Here is a 9113-nt window from a genome sequence, read left to right as displayed (position 1 = left end):
AAAGCTCACTCAACTAAGACCCAGAAAAGTACCAGAGTATTCTCACCTAAGAGGAAATACTAACAAGTAGGATGTTCAAATGAAAAGCATTAAAAACTGAATGATCTTCAGTAGCTGAAATGATTATTGAGCTCTGGGTCACAGTGCTCCTGAAAAAAAATCAAATTTCAGCAGACACCCAAGGACAGCAGGTGAGCACCATGCTGAGCCAGTGTATAAGTGTATGAATCACAGTTTCAAGGAGCTTTTTTCAGTTTCGTTCCACTGATCGGCCAACAACTTCAGTCTTACTCGCCCTATTGCATTAAGAAACTGTACAACATTCTCCAATAAGAACTTGCGACTTCACCTAACGAAAAGCAATTTGCGTAGCAGGGAAAGACTGGACTCCCACTGGGGATTTTTGTTTTTCATCCCGATGGTGATGTGCACTATATAGAACGTTGCTGGACCCTCCTCGGGAAGCGTGCAGAGATCACATTAGATGTGTTGCTCAAGCTCTTTATTGTCACGTACAGTAAACCCAGCAGTGTGGTCAGTGCGGGATGTGTTCTGTCCTGACGGCAGGGTCAGCAGCCAGAGGAGACCTGAAACACAAGACGGAGAGGTAAGACATTGATTCCGACAGAGACAGCTTTCACACCGGATTACTGACAAGAGGAGCAATAAGAGAAGAGTTGTAAAGACACGCCGAAGAGAATATTCTCATCTAAGAGGAAATATTAACAAGTAGGATGTTCAAATGAAAAGCATTAAAAACTGCATGATCTTCAGTAATGAAATGATTACTGAGCTCTGGGTCACGGACAGCAGGGGAGTGAATGAGTTGTTTATTTTGTTTTCTGTGAATTATGTAGAATTCACAACGTGATCCAATTGTACAGGAAAACCATTGAGAGCAGATTCATTTCTTCTGCACCAGAATGAATGATTTCCATCTTCACTCTAGGGTACTGTACTTTACAGCACTGTATTGTATTCTGCATACATGTCTGTTATGTACACATTTTCTTTCTCACTTTGTCTCTCTGTCCATTTGTATCAGTTTGTTGGAGAGCACCATCACACCAGCATCACAACATTTATTCTACTGCCTTATTAAGCAAATGTCTCTACTAAATTCTTTTTAAATATAAAACATTTTTTGACATGATATACACAAATGGCTAATTATACTTTCTGATTATATTTCCATCTTAGAAATGAAGCATTTCTCTCCTGCAGTTTGAGGTTGTTAAATAGAAAATGGATCACTCCAGGGCCGAATCTTCTCCCTTTCTTACACTCTCTTACATTCGTTCACGAATGATCACAAGAGCAAACACATAGACTGGCTTCTCACAAAGTGTGTCGATGACACAGTCCCGGACAGCTTACTAAAGGACCCAGAAAATCACCACGGGCCAGTCTGAACAGTTTCACGGAATAGTCTGTTGACTTCTCTTTGATGTTTCATGTTACAAGAGCAAAACAATACTCACTGATTTGAGGATAATTGCGCCATCCCTCCAGCCTACTGAAATGAACCGTCAGACTGCAGAAGCTGTCAGTGACTACAGGTCCTTGGGACTGGTCAGAGAAACCTGAGATGAGACAAACGTTGTGAGACCATTTATAAGCTTGTGACCTCAAATTAAACGGAAGTCAGACATTTTCAAAGGGGGCAACACTGCGGCACAGTGGTTAGCATCGCTGCCTCATAGCACCGGGGCCCTGGGTTTGATTCCAGGGCTGCTGTCTGTGTGGAGTCTGCATGTTTGTTCACGCTGCAGGGGACACCTCACCCCCACAGACACAAACTCACACCACAACACAATCAACCCGCCAGTATCAGTTTGTGTTCAGTGCTGGGGAGGTGCCTTGTCCTTGCAGAACAAAAACAAGGTGATCAGGACTGATGGCAAGATTCAGGTATTCAAGTACCCAGTAAATCCAGGGCTCAAATGGGGGAACTGTTTCACGAGCTACACAACATCCTCACACACGATGACAGAGCCTTGGAAAGCCGTGTGGAGAGTGAGGTGCTCGTACCCAGCCGGAGTTAAAAGACCACGCATTGAGCAGAGCAACTGAGCAAAAGCACACTATCGATCTACCCAACCCAGAAAAGCACACATCTCTGTGATACAGAGGCTAAGGCAACATGTGAGTAAAGGATTTTGAATCAGCAATTGTGCTGATGAGCCAGTCAGCAATTTTTCAGAAACAGCAAACATGTCGTCAGCCTCCAGGAGCTGCAGAAGATTGTGAGATATAAAGGAGTGAAACCAGGGCAGGAGAAACTGATTCCTCGTGTAGGAAGCAGAGGAAAAAGATGCACACCCTGCAGACTGAAAGGAAGACAGCACAAACTATCAGTAATGTCAGCCTAGAAGAAAGTGTAGTGCAGTGTGTTGCAACTAAGTTATTGTTCAATATTTGTTTTGTCTGAAAGAGACTATTTTGATTAGATACATGCAATACTATTTCTTTCTCATTCTCTGTCTTTGTATGTCATATTTGGATCACACCATAAAGTTCATAACCCAGCCAGTTGCTTTGGCTCTGAAAGCATCCCTCAGCAGGGACAGCCCTGATCCCCAAACACAGGGCTGCCCTTCCCACTGCCCGTCTGCTCTCTGCCCAGTGGAAGTAGCGTTTCTGCCCCACAGCTGTGTGAGAGAAGATGACCTGAGAGCACTAACCCACCTCTGGAGAGGGAAGAGTCTCAGCTGGAAGGGAGGAGGAGCTGCCGGGCTGCCGCAGACAAGGCGCCGCTGAAATGATAGAGAAATCTTTTAGAATCAAACGTCACCTGGCTCAGTGTTTAAGCTGTAGTACATGATCACATTATATTATTAAAACATGCAGACTGCCATTTCCATTCTGTACAAACAAAGGGTTTTCCATTGTAGAAAACACCACTGCAAATCCAAAGCGGAGTGCACTGGGACTGCAGTCCAGAGAAACCCATCATGTTACAAGAACTGGAGGCCATTTCACACCAAAACTGTACAATAGGATTCTTTCTGCACACCCAGTACTGGGGGCTGTGTCAGAGGCTCCTCACCGTTCTGTGATGATTTTAGACGTTGAATCGGGCAGGAGGCAGGCGCTCTTCGGGAGCTCTCGTCCCGTGCTATAACTCGGACCACGCGATGGCACAATTGCTTCCCACATACAAACAGAAACTTCAAACAACAAAACCCAACAAGAAATCTGTGCACACTTGGACTCCTGCTGCAGCTGAGCATGCAGACTCCACACAGACAGCACCCCAGGAACAGGACCATGAGAACAGGGGCAGAGCATGCAGACTCCACACAGACAGCACCCCATGAACAGGACCCATGAGAACACAGGCAGAGCATGCAGACTCCACACAGACAGTACCCCAGGAAAACGAACCCATGAGAACGGGGCAGAGCATGCAGACTCCACACAGACAGCACCCCAGGACACCAGAGCCATGAGAACAGGGGCAGAGCATGCAGACTCCACACAGACAGCACCCCAGGAACAGGACCCATGAGAACAGGGGCAGAGCATGCAGACTCCACACAGACAGCACCCCAGGAACAGGACCCATGACAACAGGGGCAGAGCATGCAGACTCCACACAGACAGCACCCCAGGAACAGGACCCATGACAACAGGGGCAGAGCATGCAGACTCCACACAGACAGCACCCCAGGAACAGGACCCATGACAACAGGGGCAGAGCATGCAGACTCCACACAGACAGCACCCCAGGAACAGGACCCATGAGAACAGGGGCAGAGCATAGAGACTCCAGACAGACAGCACCCCATGAACAGGACCCATGAGAACAGGGGCAGAGCATGCAGACTCCACACAGACAGCACCCCAGGAAACTGAACCCATGAGAACAGGGGCAGGGCATGCAGACTCCATACAGACAGCACCCCAGGAAACCAGACCCATGAGAACAGGGGCAGAGCATGCAGACTTCACACAGACAGCACCCAAGGAACAGGACCCATGAGAACAGGGGCAGAGCATGCAGACTCCACACAGACAGCACCCCAGGAACAGGACCCATGACAACAGGGGCAGAGCATGCAGACTCCACACAGACAGCACCCCAGGAACAGGACCCATGACAACAGGGGCAGAGCATGCAGACTCCACACAGACAGCACCCCAGGAAACTGAACCCATGAGAACAGGGGCAGGGCATGCAGACTCCATACAGACAGCACCCCAGGAAACCAGACCCATGAGAACAGGGGCAGAGCATGCAGACTTCACACAGACAGCACCCCAGGAAACCAGACCCATGAGAACAGGGGCAGAGCATGCAGACTCCACACAGACAGCACCCCAGGAACAGGACCCATGAGAACAGGGGCAGAGCATGCAGACTCCACACAGACAGCACCCCAGGAACCAGACCCATGAGAACAGGGGCAGAGTATGCAGACTCCATACAGACAGCACCCCAGGAAACCAGACCCATGAGAACAGGGGCAGAGCACGCAGACTCCACACACACAGCACCCCATGAACAGGACCCATGAGAACCCAGGCAGAGCATGCAGACTCCACACAGACAGCGCCCCAGGAACAGGACCCATGAGAACCCAGGCAGAGCATGCAGACTCCACACAGACAGCACCCCATGAACAGGACCCATGAGAACCCAGGCAGAGCATGCAGACTCCACACAGACAGCACCCCATGAACAGGACCCATGAGAACCCAGGCAGAGCATGCAGACTCCACACAGACAGCAGCCCAGGACACCAGACCCATGAGAACACAGGCAGAGCATGCAAACTCCACACAGACAGTACCCCAGGAACTAAATCCAGGCTCCCAGCGCTGCCACCCACTGCGCCGCCGTCTCTCACCTCCACTTGCAGATCATGACGCGACCGGAGACCGGAGACTCCTCACTCCTGCAGTAACACACCCCAGCAGGAGGAGGCACCGACGGACTCGCTCATGGTGCAGTGAGCCCAGCGGTGTGAGGCTGGTGTCCAGCGCTGATGTGTCCCTGATAGTCCTGTCCCACAGCCTGCGAGTCACCGTTTCTTCCACAAAATACTCCAGCCAGCGCTTTTTAGACTCAAGTTTCTTAAGTTTCTGTTTTTCTCGCAGATTAGATTAAAAAAGCCGCCTGTTGACCTGCTGGAGGTCAGACCCGCTCCGGCAACAACTACTGCAGCTCCGTTGCCCCGGCAACCCCGTTTTATTTAACAAAGTAAAATAAACACCGGAGAAAAGTTTGCAAACAAGACAAGAGAGCTCAGAAACCCACAAACACGACGGCAGTGGGTTTTGTTTCTGTGTCGAGTTGATAAACCAGGCAGGACGAGCGCTGCAAACACACTAGAGTACACATAACACAATCAGGGGTACACAAGACTCCTGCTCTTTACACAAACAGGTTCAACAGGTCAATAAAGAGCAGGTCGGCACAGCTGTCATGATGTCTCATTTACAAAGAGTCTGAAGATTTGCTCGTCTCTTCCCAGAGCAGCTTCACTCCGGAGAGCAAGGAACAGCTCCTGCCGAGTCCGTCTTGTAAGAGAGACATAGAAATCCGCGACACGGTAAATACACTGACATTGTATAATTAATTCTGATGCTCAATCAAATCTGCGGAACACGTGCGGAGCGCAGTCCAGAGCACTATAAAGACTACATTTCCCACAAGCCCTGTGGCGACTTCCTTTTGACGTAATCGATTCGCGTCTTTTTATTTTTAATTATAACAACAATACATGCCATAAAAACAAGAATACATATAACACAGAGTATAGTCAGGGGTTCATACGATAATACATGTACATGTTATGGAAAAAGATTAAACAAGTAATCTTGTTTAATAGTAAACAAAAGCAGATGAGGTCCGTACATGTTTCAAATTGTCTGTACAGACGCATTTACATCCGTTTTCAAGTGTTTAAACATGGGTCTCCTCTCACAGCATTTCGTTAATTATTATGAAGTATCATATTTTTTTAAATACAAACGATATTTTCATATTACTTTCAATAGGTTTAAAATGTAGTATTATTTAACTTCTTTAAAAGTAATGTCAATATTAGTTTCCTTCTTTACGTTATCTTTCAGAGTTGCTGTCACAAACGTCACAGTTATCATCTGTATTGATTTTCAATCTCTGCACAACGAGGATCTGTACGGAGGCGCTATTGGACTCGCCGCCATAGACTCGTGTATCTCTGTCGCCGCCCAGTGGACATTTCTCGAAAGTGCAGTTCTTTTTAACTTTTTATGGTAGCAATAAAAATAGATACAATACAAACAAGAGTATATTTATAGCACATCAATAATACCATCAGGGGTACATAGTATAATATATTTACACTTCTGAAAAAAAGATTAAACCAGGTTAATAAAGATAAGGGCTGATATAGTCTGTAAATACACTTTTACATCTATTTAAAATGTTCTAACGAAGGTGCCTGAGGAAAGAACTTACTGTTTTGATTACATGAATCAGAGATTGTGACTCTGCCTTTAGCTTCCCATTCCTTCCAAACAATTTCAATTTCACACCTCTGGTTGTGCCAGAGGGTCCCCAGCACTGCTGTCACCTCTTCTGTACTCCTCCTATGCTAACAGCTGTGTATCTACTGCTGACTCCGTGAAAGGAATCAAGACTCCAGATGATCCCACCCAAATAAAAAAAAAAAATCTGGATTGGAAGGAGGTCTCTGCTTTAGTCGGCTGGTGCCGTGAAAACAACCTCTAACTCTATATAACTCCAACTGCCTGTGTCTCAGGAAGCCCTGGTCCGTTTGTAATGGAAAGCCGTTGAGAGCACTAGAATGACTGATTTCCATCTTCACTCTAGGTCACTGTGCTGAACACAACCTTTACAGGCTGGTGAAAGAGGTGAAATGAGGTAGCGGAGGTGTAATTGAGTCGGACAGCTAACTCTCACCTGCTGCTTGCCAGGACATGAATCTTACAAAGGTCCACTCCTCCCAGGGGGGTCACAGTAACAATGATGATGACTAACACGAATGATTACAGTTCAGGGCCCCAGCACTGCCACCCACTAAAATAAACATGACACACAAGAGAACCAACAAGACAGTCATGGAAATCCATGACACGATAAACACGCTGAAATGGTACAATATAATTAATTCTGATGTTCAATCAAAACACCGAAACACGTGGGCAGTGCGGGCCACAGAACTAGAAACTACATTACCCATACGCCCTGTGGGCGACTTCCTTCTGACGTCATCGACTCGCGCCTTTTGAATGTTATTTTAAATTTGGGTTTATTGTATTTATTTTGTAGTTTGTATCCATGTACAATACATTCATTCATTCATTCATTACTCTTGTTTGCAATGAAAATGCTTAAATATTTTTAAAATTAAAATAACTTATTAATACGAACATTACTAACGGTATTACTAACGGTATTTGAATTAAAAAAAACTTTCGGTGAAATTTTGCTGAATGACCACCAAGCGGCGCCATTGGCACATTATTGTAAGAATAATCATTTCTAAGAAATTGTCCAGTTTAATTCCACGGACCGGCCATCAGAGGGGCACTTTACTCGTCCTGCTGCTTCTGTTGAATTAATAATTGCTTAAATTATTGTCTGGTTAAATTGTCTGGTGGTAAGTATTTGTAATATAGGATTGCTCATGTCTGATCTGGAACACGAGATGGAAGTTTAACATGTGTGATTCACTGAGGTGGAGGGGTGGGAAATGACTGAAAGAAGTCTTGCCATGCTGTATTATTAATAGTAGTAGCATTGTATTGTATTGTCATATTGTCATATTAACACAAATCCTCAGACTCACTAACATCTCCAATAGAACGACAATCTCACACATCAAATATTAGAGGACCCTTCCTTTATACCTAAAAGCTTTCAGTTGTTGGACAATGAAAAGAGTGCTTGCAGGAATCTAATTACTGTTGTTATAAACTCATTACAAGCTAATTGTCTCATTTCTTTTTTTTCTTTCTTCTCTTTTCAGCAGCAAATAAACCCATTACTTGATCCCTTACATTTCAAAACGCTCTGTATCAAACCAACAAATCGTTCATAAATTTAAACCATGTTTTTGAGAAACTAGCCTTAAAATCAAAATGACTACATTCATATGAAACACACTCAGAAACAATATCAAATGGTTTGATACAGAGTGCAGAAACAACTGAAGAGAACTACCAGAACTAAAACAACACCACACCACTCTGAGCTGCGCCTCAGATACTGTGAGATGGTTAGACACTACATGCACACCCTAAAGAAGATAGGCACATACACAAACAGACAACTCTCAGACCACAAAAGGCCTGTAGCCAAGACACAGTCAACAACGCTTGACCCAACTGGAGCTCAGACCTGCAGCAAAGCCTGCTCAAACTCCTCAACCTCGTCCTGACGGCCGGCTGTTTCCCTGAGGCCTGGAATCAAGGACTGATCACGCCCGTCTGTAAGAATGGAGACAGACTCGACCCCAACAGGTACCGGGGCTTCAGTCTTGAATATCTGATAACCGGCCCTCCTTACTGAGCACAATGTCCTGCATTAGAGTCAGACTGGCTTCCTACCAAACTGCCACACATCCCATCACATTCACACCTGGGCTCTGATGGCCCATCTGGACCCAGAACAGCAGAGCCTGGCACTGCTGGAGCAGCACTGTCAGACCCGGGCACTGCCAGCCCATCTGGACCCAGAACAGCAGAGCCTGGCACTACTGGAGCAGCACTGTCAGACCTGGTCACTGCCAGCCCATCTGGACCCAGAACAGCAGAGCCTGGCACTGCTGGAGCAGGACTGTCACATCTGGGCACTGCCAGCCAAACTGGACCCAGAACAGCAGAGCCTGGCACTGCTGGGGCAGTACTGTCACACCTGGGCACTGCCAGCCCATCTGGACCCAGAACAGCAGAGCCTGGCACTGCTGGAGCAGGACTGTCACACCTGGGCACTGCCAGTCAATCTGGACAAGACCAGAGTTATGGTTTTCCAGGAGAAAGCCAGACCTCAGGGAAACGGGTACAAATTCACACTGAACAACAACACATTGGAGCACACATCCAGCTACACATATCTCGGTCTCACCATCAGCTCTTCTGGGAGTTTTGACCTGGCA

The 9113-nt window shown here is 46.5% G+C and overlaps 1 long non-coding RNA gene across 1 annotated transcript; it reads right to left on the bottom strand.

The window, feature by feature from the left end:
• Positions 1 to 487: 487 nt before the first annotated feature.
• LOC138224847 (uncharacterized) lies at positions 488 to 2931 on the bottom strand. Its single transcript, XR_011183302.1, has 3 exons — positions 2689 to 2931; positions 1482 to 1583; positions 488 to 587 (listed from the first exon to the last, which is right to left on the bottom strand). It is a non-coding gene; the product is annotated as an uncharacterized lncRNA (long non-coding RNA).
• Between the last annotated feature and the right edge of the window lie 6182 nt (positions 2932 to 9113).

The sequence above is a fragment of the Lepisosteus oculatus genome, chromosome 23 (assembly GCF_040954835.1).
Source record: "Lepisosteus oculatus isolate fLepOcu1 chromosome 23, fLepOcu1.hap2, whole genome shotgun sequence".
NCBI classification, from domain to species: domain Eukaryota; kingdom Metazoa; phylum Chordata; class Actinopteri; order Semionotiformes; family Lepisosteidae; genus Lepisosteus; species Lepisosteus oculatus.
This window is presented reverse-complemented; position numbering and strand designations above follow the sequence as displayed.